A 19,702-nucleotide genomic window follows, 5' to 3' on the forward strand; every position below is an offset into this window, starting at 1 on the left:
GGGATTTGTTCAGCAACAATGTTGCTCACGGCCATACTACCCTGAAAACGCCCGATCTCGTCTGATCTCGGAAGCTAAGCAGGTTGGGCCTGGTTAGTACCTGGATGGGAGACTGCTTGGGAATACCAGGTGCTGTAAGCATCTTGTCAAAACCATTTTCGACATTTCAAGGATGTTCATCTCCTTTTGACCTCCTAAATCATGAAAGACTTCCCTCCTCTGCACATCTCACAACATTTTATTGAAGCTCTCCTTCTGATAATCTTCATTCCCGTAGTTGTAGAAGTAATAAAGCAAAAGAAGAGCAAGCGGCAACAAAGTCGACTCCTTTAACGAAGGGTTCTCCAAAGAGGACCCCTCACCCTCCACACCCAATCCAAATATCCAAATACACGATCCACATGCAAGACTATGGACCGTTTGAATTTCCAAAGGGGATTTGTTCAGCGACAATGTTGCTCACGGCCATACTACCCTGAAAACGCCCGATCTCGTCTGATCTCGGACGCTAAGCAGGGTTGGGCCTGGTTAGTACCTGGATGGGAGATCGCTTGGGAATACCAGGTGCTGTAAGCATCTTGTCAAAACCATTTTCGACATTTCATGGATGTTCATCTCCTTTTGACATCCTAAATCATGAAAGACTTCCCTACTCTGCACATCTCACAACATTTTATTGAAGCTCTCCTTCTGATAATCTTCATTCCCGTAGTTGTAGAAGTAATAAAGCAAAAGAAGAGCAAGCGGCAACAAAGTCGACTCCTTTAACGAAGGGTTCTCCAAAGAGGACCACTCACCCTCCACACCGGATCCAAATATCCAAATACACGATCCACATGCAAGACTATGGACCGTTCGGATTTCCAAAGGGGATTTGTTCAGCGACAATGTTGCTCACGGCCATACTACCCTGAAAACGCCCGATCTCGTCTGATCTCGGAAGCTAAGCAGGGTTAGGCCTGGTTAGTACCTGGATGGGAGACCGCTTGGGAATACCAGGTACTGTAAGCATCTTGTCAAAACCATTTTCGACATTTCATGGATGTTCATCTCCTTTTGACCTCCTAAATCATGAAAGACTTCCCTCCTCTGCATATCTCACAACATTTTATTGAAGCTCTCCTTCTGATAATCTTCATTCCCGTAGTTGTAGAAGTAATAAAGCAAAAGAAGAGCAAGCGGCAACAAAGTCGACTCCTTTAACGAAGGGTTCACCAAAGAGGACCCCTCACCCTCCACACCCGATCCAAATATCCAAATACACGATTAGCACGTGCAAGACTATGGACCGTTCGGATTTCCAAAGGGGATTTGTTCAGCGACAATGTGGCTCACGGCCATACTACCCTGAAAATGCCCGATCTCGTCTGATCTTGGAAGCTAAGCAGGGTTGGGCCTGGTTAGTACCTGGATGGGAGACCGCTTGGGAATACCAGGTGCTGTAAGCATCTTGTCAAAACCATTTTCGACATTTCAAGGATGTTCATCTCCTTTTGACCTCCTAAATCATGAAAGACTTCCCTCCTCTGCACATCTCACAACATTTTATTGAAGCTCTCCTTCTGATAATCTTCATTCCCGTAGTTGTAGAAGTAATAAAGCAAAAGAAGAGCAAGCGGCAACAAAGTCGACTCCTTTAACGAAGGGTTCTCCAAAGAGGACCCCTCACCCTCCACACCCAATCCAAATATCCAAATACACGATCCACATGCAAGACTATGGACCGTTCGAATTTCCAAAGGGGATTTGTTCAGCGACAATGTTGCTCACGGCCATACTACCCTGAAAACTTCCGATCTCGTCTGATCTCGCAAGCTAAGCAGGGTTGGGCCTGGTTAGTACCTGGATGGGAGACCGCTTGGGAATACCAGGTGCTGTAAGCATCTTGTCAAAACCATTTTCGACATTTCATGGATGTTCATCTCCTTTTGACCTCCTAAATCATGAAAGACTTCCCTCCTCTGCATATCTCACAACATTTTATTGAAGCTCTCCTGATAATCTTCATTCCCGTAGTTGTAGAAGTAATAAAGCAAAAGAATAGCAAGCGGCAACAAAGTCGACTCCTTCAACGAAGGGCTTTCCAAAGAGGACCCCTCGCCCTACACACCGGATCCAAATATCCAAATACACGATCCACATGCAAGACTATGGACCGTTTGAATTTCCAAAGGGGATTTATTCAGCGACAATGTTGCTCACGGCCATACTACCCTGAAAACGCCCGATCTCGTCTGATCTCGGAAGCTAAGCAGGGTTGGGCCTGGTTATTACCTGGATGGGAGATCGCTTGGGAATACCAGGTGCTGTAAGCATCTTGTCAAAACCATTTTCGACATTTCATGGATGTTCATCTCCTTTTGACATCCTAAATCATGAAAGACTTCCCTACTCTGCACATCTCACAACCTTTTATTGGAGCTCTCCTTCTGATAATCTTCATTCCCGTAGTTGTAGAAGTAATAAAGCAAAAGAAGAGCAAGCGGCAACAAAGTCGACTCCTTTAACGAAGGGTTCTCCAAAGAGGACCCCTCACCCTCCACACCCGATCCAAATATCCAAATACACGATTAGCACGTGCAAGACTATGGACCGTTCGGATTTCCAAAGGGGATTTGTTCAGCAACAATGTTGCTCACGGCCATACTACCCTGAAAATGCCCGATCTCGTCTGATCTTGGAAGCTAAGCAGGGTTGGGCCTGGTTAGTACCTGGATGGGAGACTGCTTGGGAATACCAGGTGCTGTAAGCATCTTGTCAAAACCATTTTCGACATTTCATGGATGTTCATCTCCTTTTGACATCCTAAATCATGAAAGACTTCCCTACTCTGCACATCTCACAACATTTTATTGAAGCTCTCCTTCTGATAATCTTCATTCCCGTAGTTGTAGAAGTAATAAAGCAAAAGAAGAGCAAGCGGCAACAAAGTCGACTCCTTTAACGAAGGGTTCACCAAAGAGGACCCATCACCCTCCACACCCGATCCAAATATCCAAATACACGATTAGCACGTGCAAGACTATGGACCGTTCGGATTTCCAAAGGGGATTTGTTCAGCGACAATGTTGCTCACGGCCATACTACCCTGAAAATGCCCGATCTCGTCTGATCTTGGAAGCTAAGCAGGGTTGGGCCTGGTTAGTACCTGGATGGGAGACCGCTTGGGAATACCAGGTGCTGTAAGCATCTTGTCAAAACCATTTTCGACATTTCAAGGATGTTCATCTCCTTTTGACCTCCTAAATCATGAAAGACTTCCGTACTCTGCACATCTCACAACATTTTATTGAAGCTCTCCTTCTGATAATCTTCATTCCCGTAGTTGTAGAAGTAATAAAGCAAAAGAAGAGCAAGCGGCAACAAAGTCGACTCCTTTAACGAAGGGTTCACCAAAGAGGACGACTCACCCTCCACACCCGATCCAAATATCCAAATACACGATCCACATGCAAGACTATGGACCGTTCGGATTTCCAAAGGGGATTTGTTCAGCGACAATGTTGCTCACGGCCATACTACCCTGAAAACGCCTGATCTCGTCTGATCTCGGAAGCTAAGCAGGGTTGGGCCTGGTTAGTACCTGGATGGGAGACCGCTTGGGAATACCAGGTGCTGTAAGCATCTTGTCAAAACCATTTTCGACATTTCATGGATGTTCATCTCCTTTTGACCTCCTAAATCATGAAAGACTTCCCTCCTCTGCATATCTCACAACATTTTATTGAAGCTCTCCTGATAATCTTCATTCCCGTAGTTGTAGAAGTAATAAAGCAAAAGAAGAGCAAGCGGCAACAAAGTCGACTCCTTTAACGAAGGGTTCTCCAAAGAGGACCACTCACCCTCCACACCGGATCCAAATATCCAAATACACGATCCACATGCAAGACTATGGACCGTTCGGTTTTCCAAAGGGGATTTATTCAGCGACAATGTTGCTCACGGCCATACTACCCTGAAAACGCCTGATCTCGTCTGATCTCGGAAGCTAAGCAGGGTTGGGCCTGGTTAGTACCTGGATGGGAGACTGCTTGGGAATACCAGGTGCTGTAAGCATCTTGTCAAAACCATTTTCGACATTTCATGGATGTTCATCTCCTTTTGACATCCTAAATCATGAAAGACTTCCCTACTCTGCACATCTCACAACATTTTATTGAAGCTCTCCTTCTGATAATCTTCATTCCCGTAGTTGTAGAAGTAATAAAGCAAAAGAAGAGCAAGCGGCAACAAAGTCGACTCCTTTAACGAAGGGTTCACCAAAGAGGACGACTCACCCTCCACACCCGATCCAAATATCCAAATACACGATCCACATGCAAGACTATGGACCGTTCGGATTTCCAAAGGGGATTTGTTCAGCGACAATGTTGCTCACGGCCATACTACCCTGAAAATGCCCGATCTCGTCTGATCTCGGAAGCTAAGCAGGGTTGGGCCTGGTTAGTACCTGGATGGGAGACCGCTTGGGAATACCAGGTGCTGTAAGCATCTTGTCAAAACCATTTTCGACATTTCATGGATGTTCATCTCCTTTTGACCTCCTAAATCATGAAAGACTTCCCTCCTCTGCACATCTCACAACATTTTATTGAAGCTCTCCTTCTGATAATCTTCATTCCCGTAGTTGTAGAAGTAATAAAGCAAAAGAAGAGCAAGCGGCAACAAAGTCGACTCCTTTAACGAAGGGTTCTCCAAAGAGGACCCCTCACCCTCCACACCCGATCCAAATATCCAAATACACGATCCACATGCAAGACTATGGACGGTTCGAATTTCCAAAGGGGATTTGTTCAGCAACAATGTTGCTCACGGCCATACTACCCTGAAAACGCCTGATCTCGTCTGATCTCGGAAGCTAAGCAGGGTTGGGCCTGGTTAGTGCCTGGATGGGAGACCGCTTGGGAATACCAGGTGCTGTAAGCATCTTGTCAAAACCATTTTCGACATTTCATGGATGTTCATCTCCTTTTGACCTCCTAAATCATGAAAGACTTCCCTCCTCTGCATATCTCACAACATTTTATTGAAGCTCTCCTGATAATCTTCATTCCCGTAGTTGTAGAAGTAATAAAGCAAAAGAATAGCAAGCGGCAACAAAGTCGACTCCTTCAACGAAGGGCTTTCCAAAGAGGACCCCTCGCCCTCCACACCGGATCCAAATATCCAAATACACGATCCACATGCAAGACTATGGACCGTTTGAATTTCCAAAGGGGATTTATTCAGCGACAACGTTGCTCACGGCCATACTACCCTGAAAACGCCCGATCTCGTCTGATCTCGGAAGCTAAGCAGGGTTGGGCCTGGTTAGTACCTGGATGGGAGACCGCTTGGGAATACCAGGTGCTGTAAGCATCTTGTCAAAACCATTTTCGACATTTCATGGATGTTCATCTCCTTTTGACATCCTAAATCATGAAAGACTTCCCTACTCTGCACATCTCACAACATTTTATTGAAGCTCTCCTTCTGATAATCTTCATTCCCGTAGTTGTAGAAGTAATAAAGCAAAAGAAGAGCAAGCGGCAACAAAGTCGACTCCTTTAACGAAGGGTTCACCAAAGAGGACCACTCACCCTCCACGCCCGATCCAAATATCCAAATACACGATCCACATGCAAGACTATGGACCGTTCGGATTTCCAAAGGGGATTTATTCAGCGACAACGTTGCTCACGGCCATACTACCCTGAAAACGCCCGATCTCGGCTGATCTCGGAAGCTAAGCAGGGTTGGGCCTGGTTACTACCTGGATGGGAGACCGCTTGGGAATACCAGGTGCTGTAAGCATCTTGTCAAAACCATTTTCGACATTTCATGGATGTTCATCTCCTTTTGACATCCTAAATCATGAAAGACTTCCCTACTCTGCACATCTCACAACATTTTATTGAAGCTCTCCTTCTGATAATCTTCATTCCCGTAGTTGTAGAAGTAATAAAGCAAAAGAAGAGCAAGCGGCAACAAAGTCGACTCCTTTAACGAAGGGTTCACCAAAGAGGACCACTCACCCTCCACACCCGATCCAAATATCCAAATACACGATCCACATGCAAGACTATGGACCGTTCGGATTTCCAAAGGGGATTTGTTCAGCGACAATGTTGCTCACGGACATACTACCCTGAAAACGCCCGGTCTCATCTGATCTCGGAAGCTAAGCAGGGTTGGGCCTGGTTAGTACCTGGATGGGAGACTGCTTGGGAATACCAGGTGCTGTAATCATCTTGTCAAAACCATTTTCGACATTTCATGGATGTTCATCTCCTTTTGACCTCCTAAATCATGAAAGACTTCCCTCCTCTGCACATCTCACAACATTTTATTGAAGCTCTCCTTCTGATAATCTTCATTCCCGTAGTTGTAGAAGTAATAAAGCAAAAGAAGAGCAAGCGGCAACAAAGTCGACTCCTTTAACGAAGGGTTCTCCAAAGAGGACCCCTCACCCTCCACACCCGATCCAAATATCCAAATACACGATCCACATGCAAGACTATGGACCGTTCGGATTTCCAAAGGGGAATTGTTCAGCGAGAATGTTGCTCACGGCCATACTACCCTGAAAACGCCCGATCTCGTCTGATCTCGGAAGCTAAGCAGGGTTGGGCCTGGTTAGTAACTGGATGGGAGACCGCTTGGGAATACCAGGTGCTGTAAGCATCTTGTCAAAACCGTTTTCGACATTTCATGGATGTTCATCTCCTTTTGACCTCCTAAATCATGAAAGACTTCCCTCCTCTGCACATCTCACAACATTTTATTGAAGCTCTCCTTCTGATAATCTTCATTCCCGTAGTTGTAGAAGTAATAAAGCAAAAGAAGAGCAAGCGGCAACAAAGTCGACTCCTTTAACGAAGGGTTCTCCAAAGAGGACCCCTCACCCTCCACACCCGATCCAAATATCCAAATACATGATCCACATGCAAGACTATGGACCGTTCGGATTTCCAAAGGGGATTTGTTCAGCGACAATGTTGCTCGCGGCCATACTACCCTGAAAGCGCCCGATCTCGTCTGATCTCGGAAGCTAAGCAGGGTTTGGCCTGGTTAGTACCTGGATGGGAGACCGCTTGGGAATACCAGGTGCTGTAAGCATCTTGTCAAAACCATTTTCGACATTTCATGGATGTTCATCTCCTTTTGACATCCTAAATCATGAAAGACTTCCCTACTCTGCACATAACACAACATTTTATTGAAGCTCTCCTTCTGATAATCTTCATTCCCGTAGTTGTAGAAGTAATAAAGCAAAAGAAGAGCAAGCGGCAACAAAGTCGACTCCTTTAACGAAGGGTTCACCAAAGAGGACCACTCACCCTCCACACCCGATCCAAATATCCAAATACACGATCCACATGCAAGACTATGGACCGTTCGGATTTCCAAAGGGGATTTGTTCAGCGACAATGTTGCTCACGGCCATACTACCCTGAAAACGCCCGATCTCGTCTGATCTCGGAAGCTAAGCAGGGTTGGGCCTGGTTAGTACCTGGATGGGAGACCGCTTGGGAATACCAGGTGCTGTAAGCATCTTGTCAAAACCATTTTCGACATTTCATGGATGTTCATCTCCTTTTGACCTCCTAAATCATGAAAGACTTCCCTCCTCTGCACATCTCACAACATTTTATTGAAGCTCTCCTTCTGATAATCTTCATTCCCGTAGTTGTAGAAGTAATAAAGCAAAAGAAGAGCAAGCGGGAACAAAGTCGACTCCTTTAACGAAGGGTTCTCCAAAGAGGACCCCTCACCCTCCACACCCGATCCAAATATCCAAATACACGATCCACATGCAAGACTATGGACCGTTCGGATTTCCAAAGGGGATTTGTTCAGCGACAATGTTGCTCACGGCCATACTACCCTGAAAACGCCCGATCTCATCTGATCTCGGAAGCTAAGTAGGGTTGGCCCTGGTTAGTACCTGGATGGGAGACCGCTTGGGAATACCAGGTGCTGTAATCATCTTGTCAAAACCATTTTCGACATTTCATGGATGTTCATCTCCTTTTGACCTCCTAAATCATGAAAGACTTCCCTCCTCTGCACATCTCACAACATTTTATTGAAGCTCTCCTTCTGATCATCTTCATTCCCGTAGTTGTAGAAGTAATAAAGCAAAAGAAGAGCAAGCGGCAAAAAAGTCGACTCCTTTAACGAAGGGTTCTCCAAAGAGGACCCCTCACCCTCCACACCCGATCCAAATATCCAAATACACGATCCACATGCAAGACTATGGACCGTTCGGATTTCCAAAGGGGATTTGTTCAGCGACAATGTTGCTCACGGCCATACTACCCTGAAAATGCCCGATCTCGTCTGATCTCGGAAGCTAAGCAGGGTTGGGCCTGGTTAGTACCTGGATGGGAGACCGCTTGGGAATACCAGGTGCTGTAAGCATCTTGTCAAAACCATTTTCGACATTTCATGGATGTTCATCTCCTTTTGACATCCTAAATCATGAAAGACTTCCCTCCTCTGCACATCTCACAACATTTTATTGAAGCTCTCCTTCTGATAATCTTCATTCCCGTAGTTGTAGAAGTAATAAAGCAAAAGAAGAGCAAGCGGCAACAAAGTCGACTCCTTTAACGAAGGGTTCTCCAAAGAGGACCCCTCACCCTCCACACCCGATCCAAATATCCAAATACATGATCCACATGCAAGACTATGGACCGTTCGGATTTCCAAAGGGGATTTGTTCAGCGACAATGTTGCTCGCGGCCATACTACCCTGAAAACGCCCGATCTCGTCTGATCTCGGAAGCTAAGCAGGGTTTGGCCTGGTTAGTACCTGGATGGGAGACCGCTTGGGAATACCAGGTGCTGTAAGCATCTTGTCAAAACCATTTTCGACATTTCATGGATGTTCATCTCCTTTTGACATCCTAAATCATGAAAGACTTCCCTACTCTGCACATAACACAACATTTTATTGAAGCTCTCCTTCTGATAATCTTCATTCCCGTAGTTGTAGAAGTAATAAAGCAAAAGAAGAGCAAGCGGCAACAAAGTCGACTCCTTTAACGAAGGGTTCACCAAAGAGGACCACTCACCCTCCACACCCGATCCAAATATCCAAATACACGATCCACATGCAAGACTATGGACCGTTCGGATTTCCAAAGGGGATTTGTTCAGCGACAATGTTGCTCACGGCCATACTACCCTGAAAACGCCCGATCTCGTCTGATCTCGGAAGCTAAGCAGGGTTGGGCCTGGTTAGTACCTGGATGGGAGACCGCTTGGGAATACCAGGTGCTGTAAGCATCTTGTCAAAACCATTTTCGACATTTCATGGATGTTCATCTCCTTTTGACCTCCTAAATCATGAAAGACTTCCCTCCTCTGCACATCTCACAACATTTTATTGAAGCTCTCCTTCTGATAATCTTCATTCCCGTAGTTGTAGAAGTAATAAAGCAAAAGAAGAGCAAGCGGGAACAAAGTCGACTCCTTTAACGAAGGGTTCTCCAAAGAGGACCCCTCACCCTCCACACCCGATCCAAATATCCAAATACACGATCCACATGCAAGACTATGGACCGTTCGGATTTCCAAAGGGGATTTGTTCAGCGACAATGTTGCTCACGGCCATACTACCCTGAAAACGCCCGATCTCATCTGATCTCGGAAGCTAAGTAGGGTTGGCCCTGGTTAGTACCTGGATGGGAGACCGCTTGGGAATACCAGGTGCTGTAATCATCTTGTCAAAACCATTTTCGACATTTCATGGATGTTCATCTCCTTTTGACCTCCTAAATCATGAAAGACTTCCCTCCTCTGCACATCTCACAACATTTTATTGAAGCTCTCCTTCTGATCATCTTCATTCCCGTAGTTGTAGAAGTAATAAAGCAAAAGAAGAGCAAGCGGCAAAAAAGTCGACTCCTTTAACGAAGGGTTCTCCAAAGAGGACCCCTCACCCTCCACACCCGATCCAAATATCCAAATACACGATCCACATGCAAGACTATGGACCGTTCGGATTTCCAAAGGGGATTTGTTCAGCGACAATGTTGCTCACGGCCATACTACCCTGAAAATGCCCGATCTCGTCTGATCTCGGAAGCTAAGCAGGGTTGGGCCTGGTTAGTACCTGGATGGGAGACCGCTTGGGAATACCAGGTGCTGTAAGCATCTTGTCAAAACCATTTTCGACATTTCATGGATGTTCATCTCCTTTTGACATCCTAAATCATGAAAGAATTCCCTACTCTGCACATCTCACAACATTTTATTGAAGCTCTCCTTCTGATAATCTTCATTCCCGTAGTTGTAGAAGTAATAAAGCAAAAGAAGAGCAAGCGGTAACAAAGTCGACTCCTTTAACGAAGGGTTCTCCAAAGAGGACCACTCACCCTCCACACCGGATCCAAATATCCAAATACACGATCCACATGCAAGACTATGGACCGTACGGATTTCCAAAGGGGATTTATTCAGCGACAATGTTGCTCACGGCCATACTACCCTGAAAACGCCCGATCTCGTCTGATCTCGGAAGCTAAGCAGGGTTGGGCCTGGTTAGTACCTGGATGGGAGACCGCTTGGGAATGCCAAGTGCTGTAAGCATCTTGTCGAAACCATTTTCGACATATCATGGATGTTCATCTCCTTTTGACATCCTAAATCATGAAAGACTTCCCTACTCTGCACATCTCACAACATTTTATTGAAGCTCTCCTTCTGATAATCTTCATTCCCGTAGTTGTAGAAGTAATAAAGCAAAAGAAGAGCAAGCGGCAACAAAGTCGACTCCTTTAACGAAGGGTTCACCAAAGAGGACCACTCACCCTCCACACCCGATCCAAATATCCAAATTCACGATCCACATGCAAGACTATGGACCGTTCGGATTTCCAAAGGGGATTTGTTCAGCGACAATGTTGCTCACGGCCATACTACCCTGAAAACGCCCGATCTCGTCTGATCTCGGAAGCTAAGCAGGGTTGGGGCTGGTTAGTACCTGGATGGGAGACCGCTTGGGAATACCAGGTGCTGTAAGCATCTTGTCAAAGCCATTTTCGACATTTCATGGATGTTCATCTCCTTTTGACCTCCTAAATCATGAAAGACTTCCCTCCTCTGCACATCTCACAACATTTTATTGAAGCTCTCCTTCTGATAATCTTCATTCCCGTAGTTGTAGAAGTAATAAAGCTAAAGAAGAGCAAGAGGCAACAAAGTCGACTCCTTTAACGAAGGGTTCTCCAAAGAGGACCCCTCACCCTCCACACCCGATCCAAATATCCAAATACACGATCCACATGCAAGAATATGGACCGTTCGGATTTCCAAAGGGGATTTGTTCAACGACAATGTTGCTCACGGCCATACTACCCTGAAAACGCCCGATCTCGCCTGATCTCGGAAGCTAAGTAGGGTTGGGCCTGGTTAGTACCTGGATGGGAGACCGCTTGGGAATACCAGGTGCTGTAAGCATCTTGTCAAAACCATTTTCGACATTTCATGGATGTTCATCTCCTTTTGACCTCCTAAATCATGAAAGACTTCCCTCCTCTGCACATCTCACAACATTTTATTGAAGCTCTCCTTCTGATAATCTTCATTCCCGTAGTTGTAGAAGTAATAAAGCAAAAGAAGAGCAAGCGGCAACAAAGTCGACTCCTTTAACGAAGGGTTCTCCAAAGAGGACCCCTCACCCTCCACACCCGATCCAAATATCCAAATACACGATCCACATGCAAGACTATGGACCGTTCGAATTTCCAAAGGGGATTTGTTCAGCGACAATGTTGCTCACAGCCATACTACCCTGAAAACGCCCGATCTCGTCTGATCTCGGAAGCTAAGCAGGGTTGGGCCTGGTTAGTACCTGGATGGGAGACCGCTTGGGTATACCAGGTGCTGTAAGCATCTTGTCAAAACCATTTTCGACATTTCATGGATGTTCATCTCCTTTTGACCTCCTACATCATGAAAGACTTCCCTCCTCTGCATATCTCACAACATTTTATTGAAGCTCTCCTGATAATCTTCATTCCCGTAGTTGTAGAAGTAATAAAGCAAAAGAATAGCAAGCGGCAACAAAGTCGACTCCTTCAACGAAGGGCTTTCCAAAGAGGACCCCTCGCCCTCCACACCGGATCCAAATATCCAAATACACGATCCACATGCTAGACTATGGACCGTTTGAATTTCCAAAAGTGATTTATTCAGCGACAATGTTGCTCACGGCCATACTACCCTGAAAACACCCGATCTCATCTGATCTCGGAAGCTAAGCAGGTTTGGGCCTGGTTAGTACCTGGATGGGAGACTGCTTGGGAATACCAGGTGCTGTAAGCATCTTGTCAAAACCTTTTTCGACATTTCATGGATGTTCATCTCCTTTTGACCTCCTAAATCATGAAAGACTTCCCTACTCTGCACATCTCACAACATTTTATTGAAGCTCTCCTTCTGATAATCTTCATTCCCGTAGTTGTAGAAGTAATAAAGCAAAAGAAGAGCAAGCGGCAACAAAGTCGACTCCTTTAACGAAGGGTTCTCCAAAGAGGACCCCTCAACCTCCACACCCGATCCAAATATCCAAATACACGATCCACATGCAAGACTATGGACCGTTCGGATTTCCAAAGGGGATTTGTTCAGCGACAATGTTGCTCACGGCCATACTACCCTGAAAACGCCTGATCTCGTCTGATCTCGGAAGCTAAATAGGGTTCGGCCTGGTTCGTACCTGGATGGGAGACCGCTTGCGAATACCAGGTGCTCTAAGCATCTTGTCAAAACCATTTTCGACATTTCATGGATGTTCATCTCCTTTTGACCTCCTAAATCATGAAAGACTTCCCTCCTCTGCACATCTCACAACATTTTATTGAAGCTCTCCTTCTGATAATCTTCATTCCCGTAGTTGTAGAAGTAATAAAGCAAAAGAAGAGCAAGCGGCAACAAAGTCGACTCCTTTAACGAAGGGTTCTCCAAAGAGGACCCCTCACCCTCCACACCCGATCCAAATATCCAAATACACGATCCGCATGCAAGACTATGGACCGTTCGAATTTCCAAAGGGGATTTGTTCAGCAACAATGTTGCTCACGGCCATACTACCCTGAAAACGCCCGATCTCGTCTAATCTCGGAAGCTAAGTAGGGTTGGGCCTGGTTAGTACCTGGATGGGAGACCGCTTGGGAATACCAGGTGCTGTAAGCATCTTGTCAAAACCATTTTCGACATTTCATGGATGTTCATCTCCTTTTGACCTCCTAAATCACGAAAGACTTCCCTCCTCTGCATATCTCACAACATTTTATTGAAGCTCTCCTGATAATCTTAATTCCCGTAGTTGTAGAAGTAATAAAGCAAAAGAATAGCAAGCGGCAACAAAGTCGACTCCTTCAACGAAGGGCTTTCCAAAGAGGACCCCTCGCCCTCCACACCGGATCCAAATATCCAAATACACGATCCACATGCAAGACTATGGACCGTTTGAATTTCCAAAGGGGATTTATTCAGCGACAATGTTGCTCACGGCCATACTACCCTGAAAACGCCCGATCTCGTCTGATCTCGGAAGCTAAGCAGGGTTGGGCCTGGTTAGTACCTGGATGGGAGACCGCTTGGGAATACCAGGTGCTGTAAGCATCTTGTCGAAACCATTTTCGACATATCATGGATGTTCATCTCCTTTTGACATCCTAAATCATGAAAGACTTCCCTACTCTGCACATCTCACAACATTTTATTGAAGCTCTCCTTCTGATAATCTTCATTCCCGTAGTTGTAGAAGTAATAAAGCAAAAGAAGAGCAAGCGGCAACAAAGTCGACTCCTTTAACGAAGGGTTCACCAAAGAGGACCACTCACCCTCCACACCCGATCCAAATATCCAAATTCACGATCCACATGCAAGACTATGGACCGTTCGGATTTCCAAAGGGGATTTGTTCAGCGACAATGTTGCTCACGGCCATACTACCCTGAAAACGCCCGATCTCGTCTGATCTCGGAAGCTAAGCAGGGTTGGGGCTGGTTAGTACCTGGATGGGAGACCGCTTGGGAATACCAGGTGCTGTAAGCATCTTGTCAAAGCCATTTTCGACATTTCATGGATGTTCATCTCCTTTTGACCTCCTAAATCATGAAAGACTTCCCTCCTCTGCACATCTCACAACATTTTATTGAAGCTCTCCTTCTGATAATCTTCATTCCCGTAGTTGTAGAAGTAATAAAGCTAAAGAAGAGCAAGAGGCAACAAAGTCGACTCCTTTAACGAAGGTTCTCCAAAGAGGACCCCTCACCCTCCACACCCGATCCAAATATCCAAATACACGATCCACATGCAAGAATATGGACCGTTCGGATTTCCAAAGGGGATTTGTTCAACGACAATGTTGCTCACGGCCATACTACCCTGAAAACGCCCGATCTCGCCTGATCTCGGAAGCTAAGTAGGGTTGGGCCTGGTTAGTACCTGGATGGGAGACCGCTTGGGAATACCAGGTGCTGTAAGCATCTTGTCAAAACCATTTTCGACATTTCATGGATGTTCATCTCCTTTTGACCTCCTAAATCATGAAAGACTTCCCTCCTCTGCACATCTCACAACATTTTATTGAAGCTCTCCTTCTGATAATCTTCATTCCCGTAGTTGTAGAAGTAATAAAGCAAAAGAAGAGCAAGCGGCAACAAAGTCGACTCCTTTAACGAAGGGTTCTCCAAAGAGGACCCCTCACCCTCCACACCCGATCCAAATATCCAAATACACGATCCACATGCAAGACTATGGACCGTTCGAATTTCCAATGGGGATTTGTTCAGCGACAATGTTGCTCACGGCCATACTACCCTGAAAACGCCCGATCTCGTCTGATCTCGGAAGCTAAGCAGGGTTGGGCCTGGTTAGTACCTGGATGGGAGACCGCTTGGGTATACCAGGTGCTGTAAGCATCTTGTCAAAACCATTTTCGACATTTCATGGATGTTCATCTCCTTTTGACCTCCTACATCATGAAAGACTTCCCTCCTCTGCATATCTCAGAACATTTTATTGAAGCTCTCCTGATAATCTTCATTCCCGTAGTTGTAGAAGTAATAAAGCAAAAGAATAGCAAGCGGCAACAAAGTCGACTCCTTCAACGAAGGGCTTTCCAAAGAGGACCCCTCGCCCTCCACACCGGATCCAAATATCCAAATACACGATCCACATGCTAGACTATGGACCGTTTGAATTTCCAAAAGGGATTTATTCAGCGACAATGTTGCTCACGGCCATACTACCCTGAAAACGCCCGATCTCGTCTGATCTCGAAAGCTAAGCAGGTTTGGGCCTGGTTAGTACCTGGATGGGGGACCGCTTCGGAATGCCAGGTGCTGTAAGCATCTTGTCAAAACCATTTTCGACATATCATGGATGTTCATCTCCTTTTGACATCCTAAATCATGAAAGACTTCCCTACTCTGCACATCTCACAACATTTTATTGAAGCTCTCCTTCTGATAATCTTCATTCCCGTAGTTGTAGAAGTAATAAAGCAAAAGAAGAGCAAGCGGCAACAAAGTCGACTCCTTTAACGAAGGGTTCACCAAAGAGGACCACTCAACCTCCACACCCGATCCAAATATCCAAATTCACGATCCACATGCAAGACTATGGACCGTTCGGATTTCCAAAGGGGATTTGTTCAGCGACAATGTTGCTCACGGCCATACTACCCTGAAAACGCCCGATCTCGTCTGATCTCGGAAGCTAAGCAGGGTTGGGCCTGGTTAGTACCTGGATGGGAGACTGCTTGGGAATACCAGGTGCTGTAAGCATCTTGTCAAAACCATTTTCGACATTTCATGGATGTTCATCTCCTTTTGACATCCTAAATCTTGAAAGAATTCCCTACTCTGCACATCTCACAACATTTTATTGAAGCTCTCCTGATAATCTTCATTCCCGTAGTTGTAGAAGTAATAAAGCAAAAGAATAGCAAGCGGCAACAAAGTCGACTCCTTCAACGAAGGGCTTTCCAAAGAGGACCCCTCGCCCTCCACACCGGATCCAAATATCCAAATACACGATCCACATGCAAGACTATGGACCGTTTGAATTTCCAAAGGGGATTTATTCAGCGACAATGTTGCTCACGGCCATACTACCCTGAAAACGCCCGATCTCGTCTGATCTCGGAAGCTAAGCAGGGTTGGGCCTGGTTAGTACCTGGATGGGAAATCGCTTGGGAATACCAGGTGCTGTAAGCATCTTGTCAAAACCATTTTCGACATTTCATGGATGTTCATCTCCTTTTGACATCCTAAATCATGAAAGACTTCCCTACTCTGCACATCTCACAACATTTTATTGAAGCTCTCCTTCTGATAATCTTCATTCCCGTAGTTGTAGAAGTAATAAAGCAAAAGAAGAGCAAGCGGCAACAAAGTCGACTCCTTTAACGAAGGGTTCACCAAAGAGGACCCCTCACCCTCCACACCCGATCCAAATATCCAAATACACGATTAGCACGTGCAAGACTATGGACCGTTCGGATTTCCAAAGGGGATTTGTTCAGCAACAATGTTGCTCACGGCCATACTACCATGAAAATGCCCGATCTCGTCTGATTTTGGAAGCTAAGCAGGATTGGGCCTGGTTAGTACCTGGATGGGAGACTGCTTGGGAATACCAGGTGCTGTAAGCATCTTGTCAAAACCTTTTTCGACATTTCATGGATGTTCATCTCCTTTTGACCTCCTAAATCATGAAAGACTTCCCTACTCTGCACATCTCACAACATTTTATTGAAGCTCTCCTTCTGATAATCTTCATTCCCGTAGTTGTAGAAGTAATAAAGCAAAAGAAGAGCAAGCGGCAACAAAGTCGACTCCTTTAACGAAGGGTTCTCCAAAGAGGACCCCTCAACCTCCACACCCGATCCAAATATCCAAATACACGATCCACATGCAAGACTATGGACCGTTCGGATTTCCAAAGGGGATTTGTTCAGCGACAATGTTGCTCACGGCCATACTACCCTGAAAACGCCTGATCTCGTCTGATCTCGGAAGCTAAATAGGGTTCGGCCTGGTTCGTACCTGGATGGGAGACCGCTTGCGAATACCAGGTGCTCTAAGCATCTTGTCAAAACCATTTTCGACATTTCATGGATGTTCATCTCCTTTTGACCTCCTAAATCATGAAAGACTTCCCTCCTCTGCACATCTCACAACATTTTATTGAAGCTCTCCTTCTGATAATCTTCATTCCCGTAGTTGTAGAAGTAATAAAGCAAAAGAAGAGCAAGCGGCAACAAAGTCGACTCCTTTAACGAAGGGTTCTCCAAAGAGGACCCCTCACCCTCCACACCCGATCCAAATATCCAAATACACGATCCGCATGCAAGACTATGGACCGTTCGAATTTCCAAAGGGGATTTGTTCAGCAACAATGTTGCTCACGGCCATACTACCCTGAAAACGCCCGATCTCGTCTAATCTCGGAAGCTAAGTAGGGTTGGGCCTGGTTAGTACCTGGATGGGAGACCGCTTGGGAATACCAGGTGCTGTAAGCATCTTGTCAAAACCATTTTCGACATTTCATGGATGTTCATCTCCTTTTGACCTCCTAAATCACGAAAGACTTCCCTCCTCTGCATATCTCACAACATTTTATTGAAGCTCTCCTGATAATCTTCATTCCCGTAGTTGTAGAAGTAATAAAGCAAAAGAATAGCAAGCGGCAACAAAGTCGACTCCTTCAACGAAGGGCTTTCCAAAGAGGACCCCTCGCCCTCCACACCGGATCCAAATATCCAAATACACGATCCACATGCAAGACTATGGACCGTTTGAATTTCCAAAGGGGATTTATTCAGCGACAATGTTGCTCACGGCCATACTACCCTGAAAACGCCCGATCTCGTCTGATCTCGGAAGCTAAGCAGGGTTGGGCCTGGTTAGTACCTGGATGGGAGACCGCTTGGGAATACCAGGTGCTGTAAGCATCTTGTCGAAACCATTTTCGACATTTCATGGATGTTCATCTCCTTTTGACATCCTAAATCATGAAAGACTTCCCTCCTCTGCACATCTCACAACATTTTATTGAAGCTCTCCTTCTGATAATCTTCATTCCCGTAGTTGTAGAAGTAATAAAGCAAAAGAAGAGCAAGCGGCAACAAAGTCGACTCCTTTAACGAAGGGTTCACCAAAGAGGACCACTCACCCTCCACACCCGATCCAAATATCCAAATTCACGATCCACATGCAAGACTATGGACCGTTCGGATTTCCAAAGGGGATTTGTTCAGCGACAATGTTGCTCACGGCCATACTACCCTGAAAACGCCCGATCTCGTCTGATCTCGGAAGCTAAGCAGGGTTGGGGCTGGTTAGTACCTGGATGGGAGACCGCTTGGGAATACCAGGTGCTGTAAGCATCTTGTCAAAGCCATTTTCGACATTTCATGGATGTTCATCTCCTTTTGACCTCCTAAATCATGAAAGACTTCCCTCCTCTGCACATCTCACAACATTTTATTGAAGCTCTCCTTCTGATAATCTTCATTCCCGTAGTTGTAGAAGTAATAAAGCTAAAGAAGAGCAAGAGGCAACAAAGTCGACTCCTTTAACGAAGGTTCTCCAAAGAGGACCCCTCACCCTCCACACCCGATCCAAATATCCAAATACACGATCCACATGCAAGAATATGGACCGTTCGGATTTCCAAAGGGGATTTGTTCAACGACAATGTTGCTCACGGCCATACTACCCTGAAAACGCCCGATCTCGCCTGATCTCGGAAGCTAAGTAGGGTTGGGCCTGGTTAGTACCTGGATGGGAGACCGCTTGGGAATACCAGGTGCTGTAAGCATCTTGTCAAAACCATTTTCGACATTTCATGGATGTTCATCTCCTTTTGACCTCCTAAATCATGAAAGACTTCCCTCCTCTGCACATCTCACAACATTTTATTGAAGCTCTCCTTCTGATAATCTTCATTCCCGTAGTTGTAGAAGTAATAAAGCAAAAGAAGAGCAAGCGGCAACAAAGTCGACTCCTTTAACGAAGGGTTCTCCAAAGAGGACCCCTCACCCTCCACACCCGATCCAAATATCCAAATACACGATCCACATGCAAGACTATGGACCGTTCGAATTTCCAATGGGGATTTGTTCAGCGACAATGTTGCTCACGGCCATACTACCCTGAAAACGCCCGATCTCGTCTGATCTCGGAAGCTAAGCAGGGTTGGGCCTGGTTAGTACCTGGATGGGAGACCGCTTGGGTATACCAGGTGCTGTAAGCATCTTGTCAAAACCATTTTCGACATTTCATGGATGTTCATCTCCTTTTGACCTCCTACATCATGAAAGACTTCCCTCCTCTGCATATCTCAGAACATTTTATTGAAGCTCTCCTGATAATCTTCATTCCCGTAGTTGTAGAAGTAATAAAGCAAAAGAATAGCAAGCGGCAACAAAGTCGACTCCTTCAACGAAGGGCTTTCCAAAGAGGACCCCTCGCCCTCCACACCGGATCCAAATATCCAAATACACGATCCACATGCTAGACTATGGACCGTTTGAATTTCCAAAAGGGATTTATTCAGCGACAATGTTGCTCACGGCCATACTACCCTGAAAACGCCCGATCTCGTCTGATCTCGAAAGCTAAGCAGGTTTGGGCCTGGTTAGTACCTGGATGGGGGACCGCTTCGGAATGCCAGGTGCTGTAAGCATCTTGTC

General features: G+C 45.8%; 43 non-coding genes and 3 pseudogenes across 43 annotated transcripts; all 46 read left to right on the forward strand.

Moving 5' to 3' along the window:
• Positions 1–23: 23 nt before the first annotated feature.
• LOC144080553 (5S ribosomal RNA) lies at positions 24–141 on the forward strand. Its single transcript, XR_013302577.1, has one exon. It is a non-coding gene; the product is annotated as a 5S ribosomal RNA (ribosomal RNA).
• Positions 142–457: 316 nt separating this feature from the next.
• LOC144079897 (5S ribosomal RNA) lies at positions 458–576 on the forward strand. The gene has a single exon (XR_013301945.1). It is a non-coding gene; the product is annotated as a 5S ribosomal RNA (ribosomal RNA).
• Positions 577–892: 316 nt separating this feature from the next.
• Positions 893–1,011, forward strand: LOC144080952 (5S ribosomal RNA). Its single transcript, XR_013302791.1, has one exon. It is a non-coding gene; the product is annotated as a 5S ribosomal RNA (ribosomal RNA).
• A 318-nt stretch (positions 1,012–1,329) lies between these two features.
• On the forward strand, positions 1,330–1,448 carry LOC144079822 (5S ribosomal RNA). The gene has a single exon (XR_013301873.1). It is a non-coding gene; the product is annotated as a 5S ribosomal RNA (ribosomal RNA).
• A 316-nt stretch (positions 1,449–1,764) lies between these two features.
• LOC144080278 (5S ribosomal RNA) lies at positions 1,765–1,883 on the forward strand. Its single transcript, XR_013302315.1, has one exon. It is a non-coding gene; the product is annotated as a 5S ribosomal RNA (ribosomal RNA).
• A 313-nt stretch (positions 1,884–2,196) lies between these two features.
• Positions 2,197–2,315, forward strand: LOC144080129 (5S ribosomal RNA). Its single transcript, XR_013302169.1, has one exon. It is a non-coding gene; the product is annotated as a 5S ribosomal RNA (ribosomal RNA).
• A 318-nt stretch (positions 2,316–2,633) lies between these two features.
• LOC144080264 (5S ribosomal RNA) lies at positions 2,634–2,752 on the forward strand. The gene has a single exon (XR_013302301.1). It is a non-coding gene; the product is annotated as a 5S ribosomal RNA (ribosomal RNA).
• Positions 2,753–3,070: 318 nt separating this feature from the next.
• Positions 3,071–3,189, forward strand: LOC144079823 (5S ribosomal RNA). The gene has a single exon (XR_013301874.1). It is a non-coding gene; the product is annotated as a 5S ribosomal RNA (ribosomal RNA).
• A 316-nt stretch (positions 3,190–3,505) lies between these two features.
• On the forward strand, positions 3,506–3,624 carry LOC144081054 (5S ribosomal RNA). The gene has a single exon (XR_013302889.1). It is a non-coding gene; the product is annotated as a 5S ribosomal RNA (ribosomal RNA).
• A 313-nt stretch (positions 3,625–3,937) lies between these two features.
• Positions 3,938–4,056, forward strand: LOC144079848 (5S ribosomal RNA). The gene has a single exon (XR_013301898.1). It is a non-coding gene; the product is annotated as a 5S ribosomal RNA (ribosomal RNA).
• A 316-nt stretch (positions 4,057–4,372) lies between these two features.
• On the forward strand, positions 4,373–4,491 carry LOC144080998 (5S ribosomal RNA). Its single transcript, XR_013302837.1, has one exon. It is a non-coding gene; the product is annotated as a 5S ribosomal RNA (ribosomal RNA).
• A 316-nt stretch (positions 4,492–4,807) lies between these two features.
• On the forward strand, positions 4,808–4,926 carry LOC144080035 (5S ribosomal RNA). The gene has a single exon (XR_013302077.1). It is a non-coding gene; the product is annotated as a 5S ribosomal RNA (ribosomal RNA).
• A 313-nt stretch (positions 4,927–5,239) lies between these two features.
• Positions 5,240–5,358, forward strand: LOC144080873 (5S ribosomal RNA). The gene has a single exon (XR_013302716.1). It is a non-coding gene; the product is annotated as a 5S ribosomal RNA (ribosomal RNA).
• Positions 5,359–5,674: 316 nt separating this feature from the next.
• Positions 5,675–5,793, forward strand: LOC144080293 (5S ribosomal RNA). Its single transcript, XR_013302330.1, has one exon. It is a non-coding gene; the product is annotated as a 5S ribosomal RNA (ribosomal RNA).
• A 316-nt stretch (positions 5,794–6,109) lies between these two features.
• On the forward strand, positions 6,110–6,228 carry LOC144080528 (5S ribosomal RNA). Its single transcript, XR_013302554.1, has one exon. It is a non-coding gene; the product is annotated as a 5S ribosomal RNA (ribosomal RNA).
• Positions 6,229–6,544: 316 nt separating this feature from the next.
• On the forward strand, positions 6,545–6,663 carry LOC144079730 (5S ribosomal RNA). Its single transcript, XR_013301785.1, has one exon. It is a non-coding gene; the product is annotated as a 5S ribosomal RNA (ribosomal RNA).
• Positions 6,664–6,979: 316 nt separating this feature from the next.
• LOC144081221 (5S ribosomal RNA) lies at positions 6,980–7,098 on the forward strand. Its single transcript, XR_013303052.1, has one exon. It is a non-coding gene; the product is annotated as a 5S ribosomal RNA (ribosomal RNA).
• A 316-nt stretch (positions 7,099–7,414) lies between these two features.
• Positions 7,415–7,533, forward strand: LOC144080874 (5S ribosomal RNA). The gene has a single exon (XR_013302717.1). It is a non-coding gene; the product is annotated as a 5S ribosomal RNA (ribosomal RNA).
• A 316-nt stretch (positions 7,534–7,849) lies between these two features.
• LOC144080250 (5S ribosomal RNA) lies at positions 7,850–7,968 on the forward strand. Its single transcript, XR_013302287.1, has one exon. It is a non-coding gene; the product is annotated as a 5S ribosomal RNA (ribosomal RNA).
• A 316-nt stretch (positions 7,969–8,284) lies between these two features.
• On the forward strand, positions 8,285–8,403 carry LOC144080999 (5S ribosomal RNA). The gene has a single exon (XR_013302838.1). It is a non-coding gene; the product is annotated as a 5S ribosomal RNA (ribosomal RNA).
• A 316-nt stretch (positions 8,404–8,719) lies between these two features.
• Positions 8,720–8,838, forward strand: LOC144079594 (5S ribosomal RNA). Its single transcript, XR_013301652.1, has one exon. It is a non-coding gene; the product is annotated as a 5S ribosomal RNA (ribosomal RNA).
• A 316-nt stretch (positions 8,839–9,154) lies between these two features.
• LOC144080875 (5S ribosomal RNA) lies at positions 9,155–9,273 on the forward strand. Its single transcript, XR_013302718.1, has one exon. It is a non-coding gene; the product is annotated as a 5S ribosomal RNA (ribosomal RNA).
• Positions 9,274–9,589: 316 nt separating this feature from the next.
• On the forward strand, positions 9,590–9,708 carry LOC144080251 (5S ribosomal RNA). Its single transcript, XR_013302288.1, has one exon. It is a non-coding gene; the product is annotated as a 5S ribosomal RNA (ribosomal RNA).
• Positions 9,709–10,024: 316 nt separating this feature from the next.
• LOC144081000 (5S ribosomal RNA) lies at positions 10,025–10,143 on the forward strand. Its single transcript, XR_013302839.1, has one exon. It is a non-coding gene; the product is annotated as a 5S ribosomal RNA (ribosomal RNA).
• Positions 10,144–10,459: 316 nt separating this feature from the next.
• On the forward strand, positions 10,460–10,578 carry LOC144079920 (5S ribosomal RNA). The gene has a single exon (XR_013301968.1). It is a non-coding gene; the product is annotated as a 5S ribosomal RNA (ribosomal RNA).
• A 316-nt stretch (positions 10,579–10,894) lies between these two features.
• On the forward strand, positions 10,895–11,013 carry LOC144079980 (5S ribosomal RNA). Its single transcript, XR_013302025.1, has one exon. It is a non-coding gene; the product is annotated as a 5S ribosomal RNA (ribosomal RNA).
• A 316-nt stretch (positions 11,014–11,329) lies between these two features.
• Positions 11,330–11,448, forward strand: LOC144079971 (5S ribosomal RNA). Its single transcript, XR_013302016.1, has one exon. It is a non-coding gene; the product is annotated as a 5S ribosomal RNA (ribosomal RNA).
• Positions 11,449–11,764: 316 nt separating this feature from the next.
• On the forward strand, positions 11,765–11,883 carry LOC144079675 (5S ribosomal RNA). The gene has a single exon (XR_013301732.1). It is a non-coding gene; the product is annotated as a 5S ribosomal RNA (ribosomal RNA).
• Positions 11,884–12,196: 313 nt separating this feature from the next.
• Positions 12,197–12,315, forward strand: LOC144079704 (5S ribosomal RNA). Its single transcript, XR_013301760.1, has one exon. It is a non-coding gene; the product is annotated as a 5S ribosomal RNA (ribosomal RNA).
• A 316-nt stretch (positions 12,316–12,631) lies between these two features.
• On the forward strand, positions 12,632–12,750 carry LOC144080792 (5S ribosomal RNA; annotated as a pseudogene).
• A 316-nt stretch (positions 12,751–13,066) lies between these two features.
• LOC144080156 (5S ribosomal RNA) lies at positions 13,067–13,185 on the forward strand. The gene has a single exon (XR_013302196.1). It is a non-coding gene; the product is annotated as a 5S ribosomal RNA (ribosomal RNA).
• A 313-nt stretch (positions 13,186–13,498) lies between these two features.
• Positions 13,499–13,617, forward strand: LOC144080876 (5S ribosomal RNA). Its single transcript, XR_013302719.1, has one exon. It is a non-coding gene; the product is annotated as a 5S ribosomal RNA (ribosomal RNA).
• Positions 13,618–13,933: 316 nt separating this feature from the next.
• On the forward strand, positions 13,934–14,052 carry LOC144079983 (5S ribosomal RNA). Its single transcript, XR_013302027.1, has one exon. It is a non-coding gene; the product is annotated as a 5S ribosomal RNA (ribosomal RNA).
• A 315-nt stretch (positions 14,053–14,367) lies between these two features.
• LOC144079972 (5S ribosomal RNA) lies at positions 14,368–14,486 on the forward strand. The gene has a single exon (XR_013302017.1). It is a non-coding gene; the product is annotated as a 5S ribosomal RNA (ribosomal RNA).
• Positions 14,487–14,802: 316 nt separating this feature from the next.
• Positions 14,803–14,921, forward strand: LOC144079640 (5S ribosomal RNA). The gene has a single exon (XR_013301697.1). It is a non-coding gene; the product is annotated as a 5S ribosomal RNA (ribosomal RNA).
• A 313-nt stretch (positions 14,922–15,234) lies between these two features.
• Positions 15,235–15,353, forward strand: LOC144080599 (5S ribosomal RNA). The gene has a single exon (XR_013302621.1). It is a non-coding gene; the product is annotated as a 5S ribosomal RNA (ribosomal RNA).
• A 316-nt stretch (positions 15,354–15,669) lies between these two features.
• LOC144081144 (5S ribosomal RNA) lies at positions 15,670–15,788 on the forward strand. Its single transcript, XR_013302976.1, has one exon. It is a non-coding gene; the product is annotated as a 5S ribosomal RNA (ribosomal RNA).
• A 313-nt stretch (positions 15,789–16,101) lies between these two features.
• LOC144079732 (5S ribosomal RNA) lies at positions 16,102–16,220 on the forward strand. Its single transcript, XR_013301788.1, has one exon. It is a non-coding gene; the product is annotated as a 5S ribosomal RNA (ribosomal RNA).
• Positions 16,221–16,538: 318 nt separating this feature from the next.
• Positions 16,539–16,657, forward strand: LOC144080769 (5S ribosomal RNA; annotated as a pseudogene).
• Positions 16,658–16,973: 316 nt separating this feature from the next.
• Positions 16,974–17,092, forward strand: LOC144080794 (5S ribosomal RNA; annotated as a pseudogene).
• Positions 17,093–17,408: 316 nt separating this feature from the next.
• Positions 17,409–17,527, forward strand: LOC144080157 (5S ribosomal RNA). The gene has a single exon (XR_013302197.1). It is a non-coding gene; the product is annotated as a 5S ribosomal RNA (ribosomal RNA).
• A 313-nt stretch (positions 17,528–17,840) lies between these two features.
• Positions 17,841–17,959, forward strand: LOC144080877 (5S ribosomal RNA). The gene has a single exon (XR_013302720.1). It is a non-coding gene; the product is annotated as a 5S ribosomal RNA (ribosomal RNA).
• A 316-nt stretch (positions 17,960–18,275) lies between these two features.
• LOC144079984 (5S ribosomal RNA) lies at positions 18,276–18,394 on the forward strand. The gene has a single exon (XR_013302028.1). It is a non-coding gene; the product is annotated as a 5S ribosomal RNA (ribosomal RNA).
• A 315-nt stretch (positions 18,395–18,709) lies between these two features.
• LOC144079973 (5S ribosomal RNA) lies at positions 18,710–18,828 on the forward strand. Its single transcript, XR_013302018.1, has one exon. It is a non-coding gene; the product is annotated as a 5S ribosomal RNA (ribosomal RNA).
• Positions 18,829–19,144: 316 nt separating this feature from the next.
• Positions 19,145–19,263, forward strand: LOC144079641 (5S ribosomal RNA). The gene has a single exon (XR_013301698.1). It is a non-coding gene; the product is annotated as a 5S ribosomal RNA (ribosomal RNA).
• A 313-nt stretch (positions 19,264–19,576) lies between these two features.
• Positions 19,577–19,695, forward strand: LOC144080600 (5S ribosomal RNA). Its single transcript, XR_013302622.1, has one exon. It is a non-coding gene; the product is annotated as a 5S ribosomal RNA (ribosomal RNA).
• Positions 19,696–19,702: the final 7 nt, after the last annotated feature.

This window comes from Stigmatopora argus, chromosome 8 (assembly GCF_051989625.1).
Source record: "Stigmatopora argus isolate UIUO_Sarg chromosome 8, RoL_Sarg_1.0, whole genome shotgun sequence".
NCBI classification, from domain to species: domain Eukaryota; kingdom Metazoa; phylum Chordata; class Actinopteri; order Syngnathiformes; family Syngnathidae; genus Stigmatopora; species Stigmatopora argus.